The 25,764-nt window shown below is 39.0% G+C and overlaps 1 protein-coding gene and 1 long non-coding RNA gene across 2 annotated transcripts in view; one reads left to right on the forward strand and one right to left on the reverse strand.

The window, feature by feature from the left end:
• LOC123578207 (zinc finger protein 569) overlaps positions 1–25,764 on the reverse strand; it is a 322,725-nt gene that overhangs the window by 247,704 nt on the left and 49,257 nt on the right. The window lies entirely within an intron of this gene.
• On the forward strand, positions 1,404–24,084 carry LOC123578317. The gene is made up of 2 exons (XR_006702306.1): positions 1,404–1,848; positions 22,369–24,084. It is a non-coding gene; the product is annotated as an uncharacterized LOC123578317 (long non-coding RNA).

Genomic DNA, 25,764 nt, shown 5'->3' on the forward strand with positions numbered 1-25,764 from the left:
TAGGTCATGATCTCATGGTTGTGAGTTTGAGCCGTGCGATGGGCTCTGTGCTGACAGTTCAGAGCCTGGAGCCTGCTTTGGATTCTGTGTCTCCCTCTCTCTCTGCCCCTCCCCCACTCGTACGGGTTCTCTCTCTCTCTCTTTCAAAAGTAAACATTAAAAAAATAAACTTAAAAAATATATCATATGTATTATATGATATATATTTTTTAGATCACTGTGTTTTGGAGTCTTTGTTATATCAGCTTAATCTAGACCCTAGCTTATACTGCCTCAGTGTGCCATACAAATATTCATTTTGTTTCTGTTTGTGCCGTGATGAAGGTTGGGAATCACCATGACCTGGACCATTTCTTCTTTGTCCCTTTTGCTAACTCCTCCTCCCCAGTGTCATCAAGGGAGAAATCCTTTCCCTCCTACCCATTCAGGTATGTAGCTTATTCTGGTCCCAAGATAGAGATTGGATACCCCCAATTCTTGCAGAAAAATTGGGCATATGGGGGTGTTGACCATTACCTTGCTTTGGGTAGCACCTGGAGTAAAGCTTGGTGAGCCTCGATGCTGGAAGTCCCCAGGATGTCCCCATCCACAATCCCCCCCAGGAGCCCAGCACCCGTGAAAGACTGTACCTGCATCATGAGTTGCCCTGGCATAGTGTTTCCTCATGGGTTCCTTTCCTATCTGGGAGACAGTAGTTCTGCCTCCTCCAAGAAAGACACTTTCATTGTTGTTTCCGCAGCTCTCACAAGTCTTTCTTCTGCTCTGCCCGGTCTGAGTCGAACAGTGACACCAGGAAAACCAAGCCTCCCAAAGTTTATCTCCATGCTTCTGAGCTAGGGCATAAGGCAAGAAGCTGCCAAAATTAATATGAACTTCGGGCTCCTTGGCTTACTGGTACCTTTGGACGAGCCCCACTAGAGCGCTCCTCTCCCAGGAGGAGCCTCACACTTCCAGGGCTTCTTGACAACAGCACCTGGGGGCTGCGCTGGTGGGCAGGGGTCCATAGAACTGTCCTTCCTCCACCCTTCAGAGTTGATTCCTTTCCACCTCTGACTTCGGTGCCCTTCATCCGCCCCCCGCCAGTACCCCTTCTCTTGTGCAAGAACCCCACTTGAGGCCCTAGCCCTAGCTTGGCTGGCTGGAACCGGAAGCCGAGGGGATTTGGCTCTGGGGCGCACCAGTGCCCGCCAGTTGTGCGGGTTAGATCACTCGGAGCACCTGCTTCTCCCTCCTGAACTACGAGCCCCAACGTCCTTCGAGACGGATCGTTTCCAGCCTTCCCCCAACTACATTTCCCAGAGACCACCGGGGCCCTTTTGGGCCCTCTGAAGCGCGTGGCAGCCTGCGTGCCTGGCCTTTCTTTAAGGTGAGAGGAGGGGGCGGGGTGTGTGTGTTTCTGTATGATTTTCGCAGAGGTGTTGGGCGCTGCTTCTCTCCTGCTGCACATGAGGTGGTGCGGCCTCCTGCCCTTCTTCCTCCCTCCCACTCCCCGTCAGGAAAAAAAGTTGTGAACTCAAACTCCCAGAGCCCAGGGCAAGTTCTGTGGAAGAATGCAGCCGTTTTGGCCCGGATGCAGGCCCTCTTTGGTGTTGGAGTGACTCAAAACCAGACTTTTGGGTTTTTTTTTGCGGGGGGGGGGGGGGGGGGGGCGTGAAGAATCTTAATGTGTATCAGGGGCCAGAGAAGGAAGCGGAATGAGTTTGAAATCATGCATGTTTGGAAGCTGCGAGACAGGTGTGGAGTCTTCTGTCTCCTTTTTCTTCCTCCAGACTTCTAGAACTCTAGTCCTAACAAGAGGAGCCTGAGGGAAGAAGTTTGCACTACTTAAAGCCTTAAAGTCTTGGCCAGGTGAGTTGTATCTTCCCTCTTTCTTCAAACACTGTCTTATTTTTCATGACTTATGCTCCATATTTTGTCTAAAGGTTGCTATCCTGACAGGCTTCTCTGGGCAGTTGGTCCTCAGTCCTCTCACTACAGTGGGTGAGAGGGCTAAAGATATGCTCGCAATTAGCCCACTCCCCACTCTGATTGTTCCTTCCCTCCCCACCCTGTCTTCATGTAATTCGGAAATTATTCCACACATCCAGGGAACTCGGTGCTCTGCACAGCTCTGATGGTGCAGAAATACATACCCTGGAGAGAATTAGCTTTGCAACTTGTGGGGTCATCTGGAGTATTTACCAGCCTATGAAGCACAGGCACTACCCAGCCAGAAAGACACAGGTCCTGGATGAAGCAAGGCCTTGGAAGCCGCCTGCCAGATCTGATGTTAACCTTTAGTTTCAAGATTGGGGAAATTGGGGAAGGGGATTTGAATAGCTCAGTTTGGAGGGTGGTTGGTGCCGCAGCTGTTTACCAACCATTTTATCAATCTGTAAGGCTCTAAGACTGACACATTCTCATTGCATTTTAACATTTCTGAAGTTGGGATGCTTGTTTTTCAGTCAATTCAGTTTAATGAAATAACAGTGACCTTACCAGCATCATGCATTGCAGTTTTTAAAGCCACAAAGGAGATAGTCCTGACACCTGACAGGGGCCACCTGCTTTAGGAGGGATTTAAAAGGTTTGTGATTGAGGCCTTTAGCACAGATGTGGGTCAACAGGTAAGTTTGGGCAGAGAATTGATGGGAGATGAAGCACAGAGTTCATTATTATTTCTGAAGGGTCCAGTTAAAGTTGAAGGTTTGGGCAGTGAACATGTATGTGCAACTCTGGGTCAGCCTCCCCAGTTCGTCAGGGTGTGGTGGTGTCCAGTGGACAGTTACAAGTCACAAGTAAGGAGATGATCTCCTTAACCTGAAGTTTGGGGACTCCCTAGACAAGTTCCTGGAGGCCCATGAACTCTCGATGTATGCACAGTGAGTTGTATATATTGCATGTTGGGGCCTAGCTGTGTTTTTCTAGGCACCAGGTCTGAAATTTGGCTTAGATTCCTAAAGAGATATATAATTCCTGTCTTAGTTCAGGCTTCTATAACAGAATACCATAAACTGGGTGACTTACATAACATTCATTTCTCACAGTTCTGGAGTCTAGAAGCCAGATTCAGAGTGTTAGCATGGTTGGGTTCTGGTAGGGACCCTATTCCAGGCTGCAGACTGGCAACTTCTTTTTTTTTTTTTTTTTTTTTTAATATATATATTTTTTTCAACGTTTATTTATTTTTGGGACACAGAGAGACAGAGCATGAATGGGGGAGGGGCAGAGAGAGAGGGAGACACAGAACCGGAAACAGGCTCCAGGCTCTGAGCCATCAGCCCAGAGCCTGACGCGGGGCTCGAACTCACGGACCGCGAGATCGTGACCTGGCTGAAGTCGGACGCTTAACCGACTGCGCCACCCAGGCGCCCCTCAACTTCTTATATCCTCACATCGCCCAAAGAATCCCTTTGGGCGCTCTGGTCCCTTTTTTGTCTTATATAAAGCATCCCCCCCCCCCCCATTAATGAGGGCTTTATCCCCAAGGCCTAATTGCCTCCGAAAAGCCCCACCTCCAAATACCATCATATTGGGTATTAGATTTCAACATGTGAATTTTGGGAAGATGTGTTCATCTAATTCGATTTCTTTACTGGTTATGGGTCTGTTCAAAAGTTCTATTTCTTCCTGTTTCAGTTTTGGTAGTTTATATGTTTCTAGGAATTTGTTCATTTCTTCCAGATTGCCCATTTTATTGGTGTATAATTGCTCATAATATTCTCTTATTATTGTTTTTATTTCTGCTGTGTTGTTGTGATCGTCTCTTTTGTTCTTGATTTTATTCATTTGGGTCCTTTCCTTTTTTCTTTTTGATCAAACTGGCTAGCAGTTTATCAATTTTGTTAACTTTTTCAAAGAACCAGCTTCTGGTTTCATTGATGTGTTTTACTGTTTTCTTGATTTCGATAGCATTGATTTCTGCTTTAATCTTCATTATTTCCTGTTCTGCTAGTTTGGGGTTTTATTTGCTGTTCTTTTCCCAGCTCTTTAAGGTGTAAGCTTAGGTTGTGTATCTGAAACCTTTTTTCCTTCTTTAGGAAGGCCTGGATTGCTATATACTTCCCTCTTATGACTGCCTTTGCTGCATCCCAGAGGTTGTGGGCTGTGGTGTTATCATTTTCATTGGCTTCCATGTATTTTTTAATTTCTTCTTTAACTTCTTGGTTAGCCCATTCATTCTTTAGTAGGATGTTCTTCAGTCTCCAAGTATTTGTTATCCTTCTAAATTTTTTCTTGTGGTTGATTTCAAGTTTCACAGCACTGTGGTCTGAAAGTATGCAAGGTATGATCTCGATCTTTTTGTACTTGTTGAGGGCTGATTTGTATCCCAGTATGTGATGTATTCTGGAGAATGTTCCATGTGCACTGGAGAAGAATATATATTCCACTGCTTTAGGATGAAATGATCTGAATATATCTGATAAGTCCATCTGGTCCAGTGTGTCATTCAAAGCTGTTGTTTCCTTATTGATTTTTCTGTTTAGATTATCTGTCCATTGCTGTAAGTGGGGTGTTAAAATCCCTTAATATTATGGTATTATCAATGAGTTTATTTTTGTAATTAATTGATTTATATATTTGGGTGTTTCACATTTGGAGCATAAATGTTTACAATCGTTAGGTCCTCTTGGTGGATAGAGCCCTTAATTATGATATAATGCCCTTCTTCATCTCTTGTTACAGTCTTTATTTTAAACTCTAGATTGTCTGATGTAAGTATGGCTACTACAGCTTTCTTATGTCGACCATTAGCATGATAGATGGTTCTCCATCCCCTTACTTTCAATCTGAAGGTGTCTTTAGGTCTAAAGTGGGTTTCTTGTAAACAGCATATAGATGGATCTTGTTTTCTTACCCATTCTGTTATGCTATGTCTTTTGATTGGAGCATTTAGTCCATTGATGTTTAGAGTGAGTACTGAAAGGTATGAGTTTATTGCCATTGTGTTTCTTGTAGAGTTGGAGTTTCTGGTGGTGTTCTCTGGTCCTTTCTAGTCTTTGTTGCTTTTGGTCTCCCCCCACCCCCCATCTTTTCTCCCCTCAGAGAATCCCCCCTTAAAATTTCTTGCAGGGCTGGGTCAGTGGTCACAAACTCCTTTAATTTTTGTTTGGGAAACTTTTTATCTCTCCTTCTGTTTTGAATGATAGCCTTGCTGGATAAAGAATTCTTGGCTGCATATTTTTCCTATTCAGCACATTGAATATATCCTGCCACTCCTTTCTGGCCTGCCAAGTTTCTGTGGATAGGTCTGCTGCAAACCCGATCTGTCTTCCCTTGTAGATTAAGGACAGTTTTTCCCTTGCTGCTTTCATGATTCTCTCCTTGCCTGAGTATTTTGGGAATTTGACTATGATATGCCTTGTTGATGGCCGGTTTTTGTTGAATCTAATGGGAGTCCTCTGTGTTTCCTGGATTTTGATGTCTGTGTCTTTCCCCAGGTTAGGAAAGTTTTCCGCTCTGATTTGCTCACATAACCCTTCTACCCCTTTTTCTCTCTCTTCATCTTCTGGGACCCCTATGATTCTGATGTTGTACCTTTTTAATGAGTCACTGATTTCTCTAATTGTTAAATCGTGCTTTTTTGCCTTAGTCTCCCTCTTTTTTTCTGCTTCATTATTCTCCATAAATTTGTCCTCTATATCACTGATTTGCTGTTCTGTCTCATCCATCCTTGCCGCTGTGGCATCCATCTGAGATGGCAGCTCAGCTACAACATTTTTATTTCATCCTGACTAGCTTTTACTTTTTATCTCCACAGAGAGGGATTCTAATCTGTTTTCAATCCCAGCTAGTATTCTTATTATCGTGATTCCAAATTCTGGTTCAGACATCTTGCTTGTATCTGTGTTCATTAAGTCCCTGGCTGTAGTTTCTTCCTACTCTTTCTTTCTTTCTTTTGGGGTGAATTCCTTCATTTTGTCATTTTGAAGGGAGAAAGAAGTTAATAAGGTAAAAAAATTAAAATTAAAAAATTAAAAACAACACACACACACACACACACACACACACACACAAATAAAATAAATGATGCTAGATCCTAGGTGTGTTTTGGTCTGAAAGGAGCTTGACAGATTAGAGAAAAAGGGGAAAAAAGAAAAAAAAAGTTTGAAAATTTGAAAAAAATGAACACAATGAAATAGAATAAAATGAAATGATGGAAGTAAAATAGAATTTGAAAAATTTACAAAAAAATAAGAAATATATAGTAGAATTAAGGGAAAACATTTTTAATAAAAATTGAAAATAAAAATAAATTTTTTCTTTCTGTATTCAAGAAAAAAGAAATGAAAAAGAGAAAAAAAAACAAAAAAAAGAATATTGAATAGGTGGACCAGCAAACAGACTGAAATACAATTGAAATTATATCATTTTCCCCTACAAGTCAAACTATGAAGCAACTTATAGTCCGTAAACTAAGCAGGCAGAGAAACTTGCGGTGTTCCTGAAGAGCGAGGTTGGCCCAGTTGGGCGGGGCTTAGTGTAATGGCTCCATTCTCCACTAGATAGCACTGCTGAGCTTACTGGGGTGGATGGTTGTGTCGCTTGTAGGTGTGTATGTGTATGCGTGGGAGGGGTGAAAATGGCATCACCCAGCTACCCAGTCTTTAGTATCAGAACTCTGTTCTCCCTGATCAGCAATTGCGCACCCGTCCTTGGTCTCCGGCTTCTGTCACTCCCTGCTTTTACACTGTCACCGAGCCATCAGGTTGCCAGGCGGCACCTCCCTCCTGAGTTTTATCTCAGATGTGGCTGTGTTTCCCAACCCCTCACTTCTGAGAGACTGCGGCTTTGTCCCACTCAGACCTTCTGGGGGAAGGTCTCACTGAGCAATGGCTGGGTGCCGACCACACCCAGGAACGTTTGAGGGACTGTGCTGCTGCCAATGCCCAGAGACTGCAGCTGGGTGCCAGCCCGCCCCAGAAAACATTCACGTGACTGTGTAGCAGCAGCATTTCAGGATTATGGAAAATCATAACACACATCTGGCACCAGGCTTCACCCTTAGTGACCTTGTTCCAGCACCAGCTAATGTGGTTTTCCTCTGGGGTCTGCTGGCACCTTTGCCTGTAGGGGGGCCACACAGTTTCTACCAAGTGTCCTCCCAGCAGGGGAACCGCCTCTCCCCATGTTGCCTGAGGACTGCCTGGACTTCACCCTGCTCTTGGGGATTCGCCCTTCCTACCAGCACACCTCCAGGTATTGAGCTGCAGAGTTTCAGACTCTGTGCTCCCCCTGTTTATAGAGTCTTAGTGGAATTTAAACCCTCTCCTTTCTCCTTTCTGCTTTCTCCCTTTTTAGTTCAGTCCCTGTGGCTGTTTCCATTTTTCCACTTTCTCTCCAGCTGCTTTTTGGGGGAATGCTTTTCCCATACTCTCCTCCAGTCTCTATCCTCTCGCTGCAAGCAAAAACAACTCCCTGCCCTCCGTGGCTACTCTCTCCCCCAGTTTACCTCTCCATGCCGTGTACCTGCTGAGATCTGTGGCTCAGGTTGTGCAAATTGTTGTGTTAATCCTCAAATCAATTTTGCAGGATGGTTTAGTGTTGATCTGACTGTATTTCATGGATGCAAGATGCAACAAAACCTTCCGTGCTGTTCCACCATCTTGGCTTCTCCAAGACTTTATTTTTTAGAACGGTTTTAGGTACATTGCAAAGTTAAGAAGAAGGTACAGAGATTTCCCATATTTATCTTGTCCCAACACGTGCATAGCTTTCCCTATTACTAACATCACCCACCAGAGTGGTACACAGTTGATGAACTTACACTACCACATCATGTCACCCAGGTCCCTGGTTTACATTAGGGTTCACTCTTTGTGTAGTACAGTCGTTGGGTTTGGACAAGTGTATAGTGACATGTAGCCATTGTTATAGTATCATACAGAGTATTTTCACAGCCCTAAACATACTCTGTGCATCCCTCACCACCCCTCCCCCCCCAATCTCTGGCAACTACTGATCTTTTTACTGTAGTTTTGTTTTCTCCACAATGTCATATGGTTGGAATCATATTGTATATAAACTTTTAAGATTGACTTCTTTCAGTTAGTAATATGCATTTAAGCTTCTTGCATGTCTTTTCATGGCTTCTTAATACATTTTTTTAGTGCTGAATGATATTCTGTTGTCTGCATGTACCACAATTTATTTATCCATTTACCTACTCAAGGATATCTTGGTTATTTCCAAGTTTTGGCAGTTGTGAATAAAGTTGCTATAAACATATGTGTACAGATTTTTGTGTGGACATAAGTTTTTAGCTCATTGGGTAAATACCAAGGAGTGTGACTGCTTGATCAGATCGTTAAGAGTATGTTTAGTTTTAGGGCACCTGGGTGGCTCAGTTGGTTAAGCATTTGACTTCAGCTCAGGTCATGACCTCGTGGTTCATGAGTTCGAGCCCCGCATCAGGCTCTGTGCTGACCACTCAGAGCCTGCTTTGGATTCTGTGTCTCCTTCTGTATCTGCTTTTTCCATGTTCACACTCTTTCTCTCTCTCTCAAATATATAAACATTAAAAAATGAAAAAAGAGTATGTTTTGTTTTGTAAGAAACTGCCAAACTTCCAAATGGCTGTACCATTTTGCATTCCCACCATTAATGTATGAGAGTTCCTATTCCACATCCTTTTAGCATTTGTTGTCAGTGTTCTGGATTTTGGCCATTTTAATAGGTGTGTGGTGGTATCTTGTTTTAATTTCATTTCCCTGATGACATGATATGGAGCATCTTTTCATATGCTTATTTATCATCTGTATGTCTTTTTTGGTGAGGTGTCCCGGTCTTTTGCCCATTTTTAAATCAGGTTATTTATTTTCTTATTGTTGTGTTTTAAGAGGTCTTTATATATTTTGTTTAACTCCTTTATCAGATATATCTTCTGCAAAAATTTTCTTGCAATCCGTTGCTTTTTTTCTCATTCTCTTGACGTAGGTAGATATTTAAAAAATTCCTACTTTTTGAAATAAATCACAGAAAAATTAAACAAAAAATGTCACTAGGAAAAATATTAGCTAATATTCACCACGATGAACCAGAATACTCCAGAAATTAAATTGTATTTAAATAATATTTGTAGTAAAAAAAAATTAAAAAAATTTTTAAATGTTTATTTATTTTTGAGAGACAGAGAGAGACAGAGAATGAGCAGGGGAGGGGTAGAGAGAGCGAGGGAGACACAATATGAAGCAGGCTCCAGGCTCCAAACTGTCAGCACAGAGCCCAATGAGGGACTTGAACCCACGAGCCATGAGATAATGACCTGAGCCAAAGTCGGATGCTTAACCGACTGAGACACCCAGCCTCCCTTATTATTATTTTTTTTTAAATTGAAGTGTAGCTGATATATTAGTTTCAGGTGTACAACATAGCGATTTGGCAATAATGTGCATTATGAAATACCACAATAAGTGGTTACCATCTGTCACCATACAAAGCTATTACAGTATTATTGACTATATTCTCTATACTTTTCATTTTTGTGACTTATGTTATAACTGGAAGTTTATACCTCTTTTTTAAAAATATTTTTTAAGTTTTATTTATTTATCCAAGTAATCTCTACCCCCAATGTGGGACTTGAACTCATGACCCCAAGATCAAGAGTTATATGCTCTTCCAACTGAGCCAGACAGTCACCCTGGAAGTTTTTGTATCTCTTAATCTCCTTCACCTATTTTGCCTAGCACTTTTCCCTTTCTCCTCTGGCAACCACCAGTTGTTCTCTGTATTTATGAGTCTGCTTCTATTTTTTGTTTGTTTTGTTTTTAGATTCCACAGATCAGTGAAATAATATGGTATTTGTCTCTGACTTATTTCACTTAGCATGATGTTGCCAAGGTCCATCCATGTTGTTGCAAATGGTTTCTTTTTTTATGGCTAACATTCCTTTGTGTATATATACCACATCTTTTTTTTTTTAAGTTTTTATTTAAATTCCAGTTAGTTAACATAGGGTGTAATATTAGTTTCAGGTGTACAATTTACTGATTCAACACTTACATACAACAATTTCCCTCGTTAATCCCCATCACCTATTTAAACCCATCCCCCCCACCCACCTCCATTCTGGTAAACATCAGTTCTCTATAGTTAAGAGTCTGTTTCCTGTTTTGCTTCTTTTCACCCCCCCCCATTTGCTCATTTATTTCTTAAATTCCATATATGAGTGAAATCATATGGTATTTGTCTTTCTCTGATGTATTTCACTTAGCGTGATACTCTATAGCTCCATCTATGTTGTTGCAAATGGCAAGATTTCATTCTTTTTTTATGGCAGAGTAGTATCCCATTATATATATACACACACACACACCACATCTTCTTTATCCATTCATCAGTCGATGGACATTCAGGCTCTTTCCATTATTTGGCTGTTGTTGATAACATTGCTATAAACATTGGGGTGCATGTATCCCTTTGAACTAGTATTTTTGTATTCTTTGTATACCACATCTTCTTTATCCATCCATTTATCTATGGACATCTAGGTTGCTTCCATATCCTGGCTATTGTAAATAATGCTGCAATATACATAGTGGTGCATATATCTTTTCAAATTAGTGTTTTTGTTTTCTTCAGTAAATATCCAGAAATGGAATTACTAGGTTGTATGGTATTTTTCTTTTCAATTTTTTTGAAGAACTGTTTTCTATAGTGACTACACCAGTTTCCGTTCCTACCAGCAGTGTACAATGGCTCCTTTTTCTCTACATTCTCACCAGCACTTGTTAAATTTCTTGTCTTTTTGATATTAGCCACTCTGACTGGTGTGAGTTGATATCTAATTGTGGTTTTGATTTGCATTTTCATGATGAGTAATGATGCTGAGCATGTTTTCATGTGTTTGTTGGCCATCCGTATGTCGTTTTTTGGAAAAATGTCTATTTAAGTCTTTTGCCCATTTTTTAATCAGATTTTTTTTTGGTGTTAAACTTCTTTTACCCAGCAAAACTATGTCTAGTTCTTTATTTAACTGCTCCATAACATTGCAACTTTATTTGCCCACTGCCTGAGTGATGGATAGTAGATTGCTTCTCTCCCACCATCAAACACCACCCCTTCAACAACACAACAAACAAGACTGATTAAAATTCTTCTATATCTCTCTTACGGAAATGTAAAATTTTCTTTGGGTTATATACCTGGGAATGGAATTGCTGTATCATAGGGCTCACTTGTGCTTCATTTGACTAAAAACTGCCAGGCCACTTTCCAGAAGAGAAGGGCTGGCTATTCCTGCCAGTAGCATACAGGAGTTCTTCTTTACCACACTACTAATCAACATCTGGCATTTATCTAGCTTTCTAATTCTTCACAATCAGTTAAGTATAATTGGTATCTTGTTTAAGTTTTATTTATCTGACTATTGAAAAGTTCAAATATTGTTTATTTGACTTGTTAACTATTTGGTTTTCCCATTCTATAAATTGACTTCTCATATCTTTTTTTTTTTAACTGGGATATTTATCTTTTTCTTTTTGGTTTGTATAGCTTAGCTCTGTATTCTACTTCATAGACTAGTTGATATTTATGTTAGTGTTAGATGTTACAAATATCTTCTCTTAGACTGTAATTTTTTTCCTGGTAACTTTGGGGTGCTTTGCTTAGTAAACATTAATTTATTAGTGTTTATAATTTTATAATAAGTTAGTGTTTATAATTTTATAATAAGTTAGTGTTTATAATTTTATAATAAGTTAAAATAAAAGTTTAATTAATTATTAATTATTTTTTGTTATTAACTATTAATTATGTAGTAAAAGCCATTAATTCCTTTTTTTTTTTTACTTACAATTTCTGCTGTTCTTGGCTCTTGTTTAAGGTCTCCCCAATTTAGGTCACAAAAATATTCTATAAGACTTTCTCCCATTAATTTTATCTTTCACAATTAGGAATTTATTCCACATGGAATCGTTATTTGTATATGGCACATGGTAATAACTCACTTTTATTTTTCTCTGTAATGAGCAGTTTCCTAATACTATTTTCTTTTTTTTTTTTTTTAACATTTATTTATTTTTGAGACAGAGAGAGACAGAGCATGAACGGGGGAGGGTCAGAGAGACAGGGAGACACAGAATCCGAAACAGGCTCCAGGCTCTGAGCGGTCAGCACAGAGCCTGACACTGGGCTCGAACTCACCGACCGCGAGATCATGACCTGAGCTGAAGTCGGACGCTTAACCGACTGAGCCACCCAGGCGCCCCTCCTAATACTATTTTCTAAAAGTTTATCATTTCCTCATTGACAAAGAGAGTGTGTGTATTTATTCCATTCCATTGGTCTATGTTTAAGTGCTGGTTCTCAACCTCTATAGTTCCCCATGTGAAATTTGAAATTGGCCCCTATACACAGAGGGCAAGGAGAGACTCAAGAAAGAGGCCCACCACTCCAGATTGGGTAGGTGGCAGGGTTTTGTTGTTGTTGTTTATTTTTATTTATTTTTTTTGTTTTGTTTTTAGGTGGTAGTTTTAATAAGCAAGGGAACTTACATATGAGGCTTGTCTTGGGTGGCTGCAAGACCAATAGATCCCCGCATCCGCCTGCCAGAATCCTAAAGGTTTATATAGAGACCTTAACAGGATTCAGTCACATATACCATCCAGATGGTCTCAACAACACATGACTCAAGGCTTGTCCTTGAGGTGGCTTCTAGTATGGGAAGAGTGGTGGAATGTACATCCCAAGGACGGGAAGGAGGTAAGGAGCCTCCAAGTGTCTGAGTCCACTCATGGGTCAACTGGAGTCTTGAAGACCTCCTCCTACAGAAAGTAAGCAACTATTAAGTTAGGGGAAAGAGTCCACACAAAATCACACTCACTTCCAATACCAATTGCAAGTTGGGGGGTTCCTAAAACTACCCTCAGTTCTCATAATTTGCTAGATAGGCTCAGAACTCACTGAAAGCTTTTATATTCACAGGTATGACTTATTACAGGGAAAAGATATAGATTAAAATAAGTCAAGGGAAGAAGTACATAGAAATGTGTCCGGGAAAAGGACCAGATGTGAAGCTTCTGTTGTCCTCTCCCTATGAGGTCGACACAGTGTTTTTCCAACACTGATGTGTAATAATACACAGAGGGTACTGCAATCAGGGAAGTTCACCTGAGCCTTGGTGTTCAGAGTTTATACTGAGGCTCCAGCACATAGGCATGACTGATTGTGCATGTGGTAGATCTGAGTCTCTTGTCTCCAGCCCCTCCAGAGGTTGATTGAGCTCACATGCCTGAAACTCCCACTTTAAATCACATTGTTAGACTCTCCAGTGTGATCTAAAGCCCCTAAGCAAAGACATTCCTACCATGCATGACATTCAAAGATATGTTGGGAAGCTGGAACTAGTGTATTAAATTAAGAATATGGAGATTATGACCTGATGAATGAGGGGGCACAGGCCACCCACATGGGATTGATAGGTAGTTCTCTCAGCATCCAGGCTCCCCTTCTGGGGAAATGGGACCCACAGGGTAATTTTGATTGAAAGTGTAGTTTCAGTACCCCCACATAAAGGAAGTACAGTCACAAGATTTATTATCACTTGTGGATCCCAGAAGTGAAAGGGTGAAGTTGAAAGCCAGGGGGAAGGGGAGTCCTCCATTCCAGGTCAGGAGCAAGCAGGAGGTAATGAGGAGGGTAGTGAGCACCTATTACTTACCAGGTGGTTGGGGTGGAGGTCACTAACTTTTCATAGGCTTACCTCTAAGTGGTTATTTAAAAAGGTGCCTCCGAAAATAAAGTGGGAACTTGTGTTCGGCATCCTAAACTCAAGTCCTTATCTAAATGTTTAGACTCTGGGTGTGAGCAGGGTTATTGTACTATAAAATGCCTAGGCAGCACCTCAGAAAAACAAAGTTGTTTTCCTCAAAGGTTGTTTTCTCATCACACAAGGGCCTAGACACTACCTCCTGGAAGCCAAGAGAAAAGGCCAGAACTCCTTTTGGGCAAGGTTAAATTCTTTACTACACAGTCTATTTGTCTGATCTTATGCTAGTACAATGCCATTTTCATTACTACATACAGCTTTGTAGTTTGTTTTTAATCTGGTAAGGCAAGTCACTTCCTGACATTCTTTTCTGCAGTTGACTTAGCTATTCATGGATTTTATTCCTCTGAATAGATTTTGGAATAAAATATTAAGATAACTCGGGCGCCTGGATAACCTGAAGTCGGTTAAGCGTCCGACTTCAGCCAGGTCACGATCTCGCGGTCCGTGAGTTTGAGCCCCGCGTCGGGCTCCCAGAGCCTGGAGCCTGTTTCCGATTCTGTGTCTCCCTCTCTCTGCCCCTCCCCCGTTCATGCTCTGTCTCTCTCTGTCCCAAAAATAAATAAACGTTGAAAAAAAAAAAAAAAGATAACTCAAAAGTCCCACTGGAATCTTCTTGGGAATCTCACTGGATTTATATATTAATTTAGAGAAAATTGGTATCTTTATTTTGCTATGTCATCTGATCCAAGAACATAGAATATCTTTATCTTTATTCAAAATTTCTCCTTTAAGAATTCAGAAGTTTTTCCATAGAGGTTTGTGTGTTCTGTGTTAACTCCTAGATACTCAATGCTCATGTAGAGAAATGCTGTTGTTTCTAATAAAATAATCTTGAATCCAGCAAACTAGCTAAATTCTTTTAATTGTGTAATAGTTTACATGTTGATTTGATTGGATTGTCTAAGTAGATGATCTTAGTTTCTTCAAACATTGATAGTTTTATTCCTTCCTTTCTAGTCCTTGCACATCTTACTGTCTTAGAGCATTGTTCAGGAATTCTAGTAATATGTTACAGTAGTGGTCATTCTTGTCCTATATTTATATTTAAAAGACTGACTCTAAAGTTTCTTCATTATGAACTACATTTTGCCATGCGATTTTGGTAAGTTGCATCTAATTATCAAAGATCTCTTTTATCTGTAATTTGTTAGAGTTTTTTTTGCTTTTGTTTTTCAGTGACTAGTTCTTGAATTAAATCAATTCAGTATTCACGTATTGAGATAACTGTATTTTTTCCCTTTACACCATTAATGTGGGGAATTATTTAGTTGGCTTTTGGTGTGTTGAACCATTCTTATAGTCCTAGAATAAAATTTACCTGAATGAGAAGTAGGCTTTGATTACTATTTAAATTCCTTTAAAGGTTATTGATACATTCTAGTATTCTATTTCCTCTTGTACCTAGTTTCGTATTATAAATAATTTGTCCAATTCATTTTGGCTTTCAAAGTTAATTGTGTATAGTGGCTCCTAATATTTTATTTCTTTAATGTCTCCTTTGTTGTTAGTTATTTCTGACTTTCTTTCCTATTACTATACAATATTCAGAATTTTACTTCTTATTTAATTTCTGTGCCTCCTTGCCCTTGCCACCTAGGCTGGTGTCATCAGTTTCCTTGTGGGTGTAGTTTTTTGGCTTTGTGGATGAGAGCAAACTTGGAAATCTATTTGTTCTGAATACAGATTTGAAACAAACTTCCTATTTTCAGCCTCCTTTTTCTTGCATCTCCTGAGTCTAGGGCTCTGTTGAGGCAAATCACCTCAAATTTCACACTGGTATGTCTTTTTACATGTATTAAATTGCAGAATTTTATGCTATGCTGAATCAGTCATCAGTATTCCATACTTTAATCTTCTTTGAAAAACTATACAATCTGTATATGCAACATATGCAGTCCTAAAAATCATCATGTTATGCTAAGTTACCTGATAAAAACCATAAGTCTTTTAAACAAGGATAAAGGCACAATGTCCAAACATTTCACCAGTGACTCATTAGAAAATACAGGAACTTAATAAAAATGGCAGCACAGTTTTCAAAGGCTAAGTACATTAAATATTACAATATATAGTAATTCACCTTGAAAAAGACCTGAAGTTTTGGATGTGGGTATCTACACTCTCAGTGGCCAGCCAATCCCACTGTCACTCCCGCCACCCCATGTGCAAGAAGTAAATGAAAGAGAGAGAGAATAACAGTAACAGAAAAGACAGAAATACAGCAAAAGACAGAGGGAAAATACCAAACAGGTTGAGAAGAAAGAAGGGGAAATGAAAGGGAGGTGTGAGGCTGCAAGGCCCTGAGGACCATCTTGTTACTGTGAAGTGGTGGGAGGATGCTTATCTGAAATTGGACGGAAAGTTGTAACACATGCATGAGTGTGGCTCATTGTTTTTATGAGGTGTGTGTCTATATGTGGTTAGTGTTCTATATAGCTTGGTTCAGCCGAGTGCACTTTTTGCATTCACTTAGTGTTTCTCAAATGAAATTACACTTAAGCAAATCAAAATCCATAGTAAACTCCAATTATTTCCTTATAATCATGTTAATACATTTTAAAAGGATTATGACAGAACTGACAATATTTGAAATCTTTTTTTTTAAATATTTTTTTTAACGTTTATTTATTTTTGAGACAGAGAGAGACAGAGCATGAACAGGGGAGGGGCAGAGAGAGAGGGAGACACAGAATCTGAAACAGGCTCCAGGCTCTGAGCTGTCAGCACAGAGCCCGACGCGGGGCTCGAACTCACGGACCGTGAGACCATGACCTGAGCCAAAGTCGGACGCTCAACCGACCAAGCCACCCAGGCGCCCCAAATATTTGAAATCTTTCCCCATGTTTTCTCCTTACTTGTTCTCTTTTTCTTTTTTAAATATTTTTTTTTCCAACGTTTTTATTTTTGGGACAGAGAGAGACAGAGCATGAACGGGGGAGGGGCAGAGAGAGGGAGACACAGAATCGGAAACAGGCTCCAGGCTCTGAGCCATCAGCCCAGAGCCTGACGCGGGGCTCGAACTCACGGACCGCGAGATCGTGACCTGGCTGAAGTCGGACGCTTAACCGACCGCGCCACCCAGGCACCCCGGTTGTTCTCTTTTTCCATGTGAATTAATTCCTACTGTTATTTTATGTGTTTCCAGGAGGAAGACATGTAGTCAATTTATTATGCTTAACCAGAAGTCCTAAAATGACTGTTCTTAAAATGCTAGCTCTGTATCTTGTGGTGTGGAATTAACTAAGGTATGGAATTAACCTCCATTGAGCTTTAGCTCTTTATTTGTAAAAGGAAGGCAATAACTTTAACCTAATTGTGTATTTTTGAGATTAAAATGCATGCACCTGATGTAGAATAAATAGAAGGAACTAAAAAGGTTGTTACACATACTACTTTTATAGTTGTCAGTTTCTTTATGGAAAATGTAGAATTTATAACAAAAGTCATATGGTGAGAATTATGTTTTTTTAGTCTTTATTTTAGTATAGTTAACAAATATAAACTACACATATTTAAATGTACAAGTCAAAATGTACATTTTGACATATGTATACACATGTGAAACCATCACAATATTGCTAACATATCCATTACCTCTGAGAGTTTCCTCGTGCCTCTTTGTAATCCTACCCTTCTATCCTCCTGTACCTCCTCTCAAATCCCTGTTCTGTTCCAATAGATGATTTGCATTTCCTAAAGTTTTCTATAAATGGACTCATATGATATGTACTCTCCTTTCATCTGGCTTCTTTTTTTTTTTTTCTTCAAGTTTTTTTCAAGTTATCTGGCTTCCTTTGTATATATATGGTGTTTTCTTTCTTTCTTTTTTTAAAATTTATATTCAAGTTAGTTAACATACAGTGTAGTCTTGGCTTCAGGCGTAGAAGCCGGGGATTTATTTCTTACCTATGACACCCAGTGCTCATCCCAAAAAGTGCCATCCTTAATGCCTATCACCCAGTTAACCCATTCCCCTGCCTCCAGCAACCCTCAGTTTGTTCTCTGTATTTAAGAGTCTCTTATGGTTTGCCTCCCTCTTTTTTTCCTTCCCTTCCCCTATGTTCACCTCTTCAGTTTCTCAAATTCCACAAGTGAAATCATATATCTCTCTGTAACTTAAATACCCTCTAGTTCCATCCACATTGTTGCAAATGGCAAGATTTCATTCTTTTTCATCGCTGAGTAGTAGTCCTTTGTGTATGTATGTACACACCACATCTTCTTTATCCATTCATCAGTTGATGGGGGGCTCTTTCCATAATTGACTATTGTTGATGGCGCTGCTATAAATATCTGGATTCTTTTATGCAGCATGATTATTTTGAGATCCATCCATGTGGCAATAATCCATTCCTTTTAATTATTGGTGAATGGAATTCCACTGTGTAGATACTACAATTTATCCGTTTACCTATTGATGCAATTGTGGTTTCTCTTCCCCTTAGGACCTGGCTATTGTAAACATAGCTGTTTTGCACATTTGTACAAGTCTTGATATGGATATGTGCCTTCATTTCTCTTGGTAAATATCTAGGAATGGAATGCTTCAGTCATATGGTAGTTACATGTTTACCTTTAAAAATATTTAAAAAGTTTTCTAAACTGTTTTCCAAGGTGGTTTACCATTTTATATTCCCAAAAGTATTATATGAGAACTAGTTCCTCCACATCCTTGCCAACACATGGTATGGTCAGTCTTTTTATACACATTATAATAGGTACATAAAGTATCTCATGTGGTTTTAATTTGCATTTCCCTAATAACTGATGATGTTAGAATGTTGAACATGTTGATGTCTATTTAAAATCTGTATATATTCTTTGATCATATCTAAATGTTTTGCCTTTTTTTGTATATACATTAAAAAATTTTAAGTATGGGGCACCTCAGTGGCTCACTGTCTGACTTTTGATTTCAGCTCATGATCTCACAGTTCATGGGATCGAACCCTGTGCCAGGCTCTGCTTGGGATTGTCTCACTCTCTCTCACCCCCTTTCCCACTTGAATGCTTCCTCTCTCTCTCTCAAAATAAATAAATTAAAAAATTTTTAATTTAAGTGCGGTTGACACATGGTATATTAGTTTAAGGTGTACAATATAGTGCTTCAACTACTATATGTTATGCTTACCACGAGTGTAGCTACCATCTGCCACCACCCAACGATATTACAATACCATTGACTATATTCCTTCCCAATGCTCTTTTATTCCCGTGACTGATTGATTCCATAATTGGAAGCCTGTTATCTCCTCCCTCTCAACATTTTGCCCATCCTCCCTCCCTTTTCCCTTCTGACAACCATCATTTTGTCCTCAGTATTTATAGATCTGATCCCGCTTTTTGTTTGTTTTGTTTGAAAATTTTTAATGTTTATTTTTGAGAGAGTACATGTGTGAGTGAGGGAGGGACAGAAAGAAAGGGAGACACAGGATCTGAAGTGGGCTTGGTGCTGACAGTAGAGATCCCCTTGTGAGGCTCAAATTCATGATCAGTGAGATCATGATCTGAGCCAAAGTTGGACACTTAACCAACTGAGCCACCCAGGCACCCCATTTGTTTTTTAGATTCTATGTATGAGTGAAATAATATGCTATTTGTTTTTCCCTTGTCTGACCGATTTTACTTAGAATAATATCACTTAGTTCTATGCATGTTATTGCAGATGGCATGATTTCATTCTTTTTATGGCTGGGGAATATTCCATGTGTGCAGGTGTATGTATCTTTATCCATTTATCTATTGATGGATATTTGGGTTGCTTCCATATCTTGGCTATTATAAATAATGCTGCAGTAAACATAAGGGTACATATATCTTCTTGAATTAGTGTTTTGTTTTTGTTGGGTAAATACCCAGTAGTGGAATTACAAGATTGTAAGGCATTTCTATTTTCAATTTTTTGAGGACTCTCCATACTGTTTTCCAGAGTGGCTGTACTAATTTACATTCCCACCAACAGGGCCCAAGGGTTCCTTGTTCTTCAAATGCTTGCCAACAATTGTTATTTCTTGTCCTTTTTATTTTAGCCATTCTGACAGGTGTAAGGTGATATCTTATTGTGGTTTTGATTTGCATTTCCCTGATGATTAGTAATACTGAACATCTTTTCATGTTCACCACACCTTCTTTGGAAAAATGTCTATTCAGGTCCTCTGCCCATTGTAATTGGATTATTTGTATTTTGGGTTTGGATTAAGTTCTTTATATATTTTGGATATTAACCCCATATCATATATATCATTACAAATATCTTCTCCCATTCAGTAAGTTGCCTTTTTGTTTTGTTGGTTTTCTTCACTGTGCAAAAGCTTTTTATTTTGATATGCTCCCAATAGTTTTTCTGTTTACCTTGCCTTACGAGACATATCTAGAAAAATGTTGCTATGGTCGATGTCAGAGAAATTATTGCCTGTGTTCTCTTCCAGGAGTTTTGTGGTTTCAGTTCTCATATTTAGGTCTTTAATCCATTTTGATCCTTTTATGTATGGTATATAAAACTTGTCTGATTTTTTTGCAGGTAGCTGCCTAGTTTTCCCAGCACATTAAAAATTTTTTTTTCATCATTATAAGTGAACTCTTTAATCCCCATCAACTGTTTCACCCATCATCCCACCCACCCCCTCTCTGGTAACCATCAGTTTGTTCTCTATAGTTGAGTCTATTTATTGGTTTGTCTTTTTTTTCATTGCTTCGTTTCTTAAATTCCACATATGAGTGAAATCATACGGTATTTGTCTTTCTCTATTACACTTAGCATTATACTCTCTAGCTCCATCTATGTTATTGCAAATGGCAAGATTTCATTTTTTTTTATGGCTTAATGGTATTCTATTGTAGATATATCACATTTTCTTTATCCATTCACCTATTGATGGACACTTGGGCTGCTTTCATAATTTGGCTATTGTAAATACTGCTCTAAACATGGGTGCATGTATCTCATTGAATTAGTGTTTTTGTACTTTTTTTTGGTAAATACCCAGTAGTGTGATTACTGGATTGTAGGGTAGTTCTATATTTAATTTTTTGAGGAACCTCCATACTGTCTTCCACAGTGGCTCCACCAATTTGCATTCCCATCAATAATGTACGAATGTTCCTTTTTCTCTACATCCTCTCCAACACCTTGTTGTTTCTTGTATTATTGATTTTAGTCATTCTGACAGGTTCGAGGGGGATATTTTATTGTAGTTTTGATTTGCATTGCCCTGATGGTAAGTGATGTTGAGTATTTTTTCGTGTGTCTGTTGGCCATCTGTATATCTTATTTCGAGAAATGTCTGTTCATGTTTTCTGCCCATTTTTTAGTGGATAATCTGTGTTTTGGGTGTTGAGTTGTATCAGTTCTTTTTTAATTTTTTAAGTTTGTTTGTTTATTTAGAGAGTGAGCCATCCAGATGCTCCCCTTAGTTGCTTTTTTAAATTGTGGCTTTCTTGGGGCACCTGGGTGGCTCAGTCAGTTAAGAATCCAACTCTTGATTTCAGCTCAGGGTCATGATCTCACAGTTTGTGAGTTTGAACCCTGCATCATGCTATGCACATTAACAGTGTGGAGTCTGCTTGGGATTCTCTCTTCTCTCTCTCAATTAATTAAACTTTAAAAAAATAAAAATAAATTTTGGCTTTTTTTCCATGCTCCAGTGTATCTGGGGTTGGTGTAAGCTAGGAACGTGGGGCTCAGTGAGGTGACAGGCCAGCTACATATCTGGACCCTGCTGCAGTCTGCACTCTCAAGGTGGAAGAGTAGTATAAACCATAGTGCTCAGCAACCCTTCTAACCTGGAGAGAGTTAAAGTCACTCTTCTACTGTTCAGTGGGTTCTAGGGCTGGATCTATTATGTATTAATTGCTCTTTTAAGCCACGGCTTTTTATTTGTGCCCCAGGGCAGATGAATTTGCTTCTGGCCCCCTGTACTATCCCTCCGCACTGCAGTTTACTTGTTTGGACATTACCATGTCGCAATCTCTCATGCTATTCTCTGTTGTTTTAGCTTTTGTTTTGCAGAAGCTATTCAGTTATCCATCAGTTTTTCAGGAGGAAATGATCTGTAAATAGGTATTGATTCTGGTCTGTCTGGGGAGTGAGTTCAGTGTCTTCCTACATCACCATCTTGGATTGGAGTTTCATGCATTAAATATGTTTAAGTACCTATTTACATCAACAGTGGCAGAAGATATATTCCCAGGCAGGGATAATTACCAAAAAATTGCCGAATTAATCATATAGACCATCCTTATGACAAATAGGAGTTTTATTGAGTCTTAAGGACAAAACATTGTATAGTAACTATACTGTGGTGCCAACTAGATATGAAATTGATTCCTTGCTATGCCATTTTCTCCATGTCCTTGGGAAAAACTTATATCTCTAAGCCTCAATTTCCTTATCTGTAAAATGGGGTAGCTGTGAGAATCAAAATGGAAAAAGACCTAAGCAAACTGTACCAAGAATTGGTAGCAATTATTATTAAAGACAGGATGCACAGTATTTGGGTATAGGGGGTGAGTAGGGATTCTTGGTGAAAAGTGAATTATTCTTCAGAGTAAAATCATTTGACTAAATTAGGTTATTTAATAAGTTATATTTAATAATGTGGTTATGTGTATTCCAGATGGCATGCAGCCTCAATTGCCTCATCCAGAACATTCTCAGACTTACTGACCTACAAGAGTGGCAGGCAGTGTTCTCTCCCCTGAGCCTTCAACACATGGTTGCTTACAGGGTACCTGGAAGGTGAAGGTAAGCCTTGATGATGGAGGCTTTAGCCATATCAGAGGCTCAAATATTCTGACTTCCTAGAGGCTATCCTTACTTTTCCTTTCCCCTTCACACTCCAAGGAGCATCACTGAGGTAGCATTTTCTCTTATCCTGGGGAGACAGGATATTATTTCTTTTTCACCCCTAACTTTCCTATATCTCTGTCTTTAATGCAGGGCTTGTCCTTCCACTAGTACAGATATAGGACACTCCACATCCTGCCCTTCCCACGCACAAAATGTCAAACCTACCCTTGACATTTCTTTGTCATTTGCTTGCTCTGGAAGCAACTCTCTTAGAATCAACAAGGTATAATGATGGATTAAAAATGAGCCAGGAATCATTTGACATTTTTCTCATTGTGAAGAGATCTCCAATTCTGCCTCTTGAATCTGGGATGTTCTTAATGGTTTGCTTGACCAGTAGATTATGGCAGAAGTAATACTCTGTGATTTCTGAAGCTAGGTTATAAGAAGCCTATAGCTTCTGCCTAGTTGTCTTGGAACACTCAATCTTGGGATGCTCCACATGGGAACCGAACCACCATTAAAAAAAAAAAAAGCCAAAACCCCCCTGGAGTTGTATGTGAGTGTTGTCAAATGCACCAGTTGAGGTAATCAACCACTGGCATTAAATGCCATCCATATAAGTTAGCCATAGTGAGTGTCCCAGATTATATGAAACTACACATTGAAGAAGCTCAATGAACTCTAAGGTAGATAATCTCAGAGGTCCATGCTGAGACACAGTATAATTGTTGGAATACAAAGAGAATATCTTGAAAGCAGTGAGAGGAGAGACTTGTCACAGACAAGGGATCGCCAATAAAATTAATAGCTGATTTCTCATGAGAAACCCATCTGGCCCAGAAGGCAATGGGATAAAAAATTAAAGTGCTGGGGGGAAAAAGCACTTTCAACCAAGTCTCTGTTGGCAAAACTGCCCTTCAAAAATGAAGGAAAAACTAAGATAAACAAAAGGCAAGAGAATTGGCCTCTACTAGACCTCCCTGCAAGAAATGCTAAAGGGAGTTCTAAAGGCTGAAATAAAAGGACATGAGACAGTAATTCCAAGTCATACAAAGAAACAGATTACCAACAAAGGTAACTGCACAGGTGTATATATGAAAGCTAGTGTTACTGTATTTCTAATTTATCTCATTTTGTTTCCTACATGATTAAGAAGACAAATGCATAAAACAATAATTTGAAACCTGTGTCAATGGGCACATAATGTATAACGATGTAATTTGTGAAATTTCAACAAAAATTTGGGATGGAGTTGGACAGGAACAGAGGTACTGTGTTATTGAACTAATTTGGTATCAATTCAATGTAGATTGGTATAAGTTAAGAGTGTTAACTGTAATACCCATAGTAACCCCTAAGAAAATAAAGAATATACTAAAAAGAAATAAAGAGGAATAAAAATGGTACACTAGAAAAAAAAAGTATTAGGAGAGTTGAGGAACAAACAGCAGAATGAATCCTGCATTATCAGTAATCATTTTAAATGTAAATGAACTAAACTTACGAATTAAAAAACAGGAATCATAGTGGGTTAAAAAAACCAAAAAAAACCAACAATGCAACTGTATGCTGCACACAAGAGACTCATTTTAGAGCCAAAGACACTAGTAGGTACAACATTAAGTTATGGTAAAAGAAACTCCATGCAAATAACAACCAAAAGAGATCTGGGGTAGCTCTATTAGTATACAAATGGGTTTTAGGCTTAAATTTTTACATGAAACAAAGAAAATTATATAAGGGTCAATTCATCAAGAAGATATATGCACCAGACACTCAAAATATATGAAGTAAACCTGGACAGAATTGAAGAGAGAAGTAGTTCCACAACAACAACAGGTGGAGACTTAAACACTTCGCTTTCAATAATGGATAAAACATATAGACAGCAGATCAGTAAGTAACTGGAGGACTTGAACACTAAAACCCAGCTAGCCCCAACAGACACATTTGGACACTCCATCAACAACAGCAGCTATACATTCTTCTCAGGTGCACATGAACATTATCCAGTATAGCCTGTGTGTTAGGCCATAAAGCAATTCTCATTTAAAACAACTAAAAGAATACAAAGTATCTTCTCTGACCAATAGAATGAGGGTAGGTTGGGGCGCCTGGGTGGCTCAGTCGGTTAAGCGGCCGACTTTGGCTCAGGTCATGATCTCACGGTCCGTGAGTTCGAGCCCCGCGTCGGGCTCTGTGCTGACGGCTCAGAGCCTGGAGCCTGTTTCGGATTCTGTGTATCCCTCTCTCTGACCCTCCCCCATTCATGCTCTGTCTCTCTCTGTCTCACAAATAAACATTTAAAAAAAAAAAAAGAATGAGGGTAGGCATCAATAGAAGCAAAACTGTAAAATTCACAGATGTATGGGACTTACAGTCTTAACCAGTTAGTCAAAGAAATCACTGTGTAAACCGGAAAATACTTTGAGATGAAGTACAACAAAAACATCAAAATTTATGAGAGGCAATGAAGGCAGTGCTCAGAAGGGAATATACAGCTGTAAATGCCTACTTAAAAAAGAGTCTCAACCTGACTTTACATCTTAATGAACTAGAAAATGAGGAGCAAACAAAACCCAAAGCTGGAAGAAGGAAGAAAATAGATGAAAACAGATAAACAATATGTAGAATAAAAAAATAGAATCAATGAAACCAAAAGTTGGTTCTTTGACATGATCAACAAAACTGACAAACTTTACATAAACTGTTTAAGAAATAAAAGATAATGCAAATAATTAAAATCAGAAATGAGAACATTACCATCCTTACAAGAATTAAAAAGGATTATAGGTGAATATAAACAATTGTACACCATCAAATTAAATAATGTAGATTAAATATGTAAAATTCTTACATACACAGAAATTACCAAAGTTGACTCAAAAGAAACAAAATCTAAAGAAACCTATAACAAAAGACTGAGTTGGTAGTTCAAGAGCTCCAAAAAAGAAAAGTCAAGAACTACATGACATCATCAGTGAAATTAAACATTTAAAGAAAATTTAACACCAATCCTACTCAAACTCTTTCAAAAGAAGAGGAAGGAATGCTTCCTAACCATAAGGCTAGAATTATCCTAATAACAAAGCCAGACAAAAGTACCGCTAGAAATGAAAACTATAGATGAATATCTCTCATGGCCATAGATAAAAAATACTGAAGAAAATATTAGCAAATCATATCCAATAGCACATTAAAGGGATTCTACACATGATCA

The sequence above is a fragment of the Leopardus geoffroyi genome, chromosome E2, assembly GCF_018350155.1.
Source record: "Leopardus geoffroyi isolate Oge1 chromosome E2, O.geoffroyi_Oge1_pat1.0, whole genome shotgun sequence".
NCBI classification, from domain to species: domain Eukaryota; kingdom Metazoa; phylum Chordata; class Mammalia; order Carnivora; family Felidae; genus Leopardus; species Leopardus geoffroyi.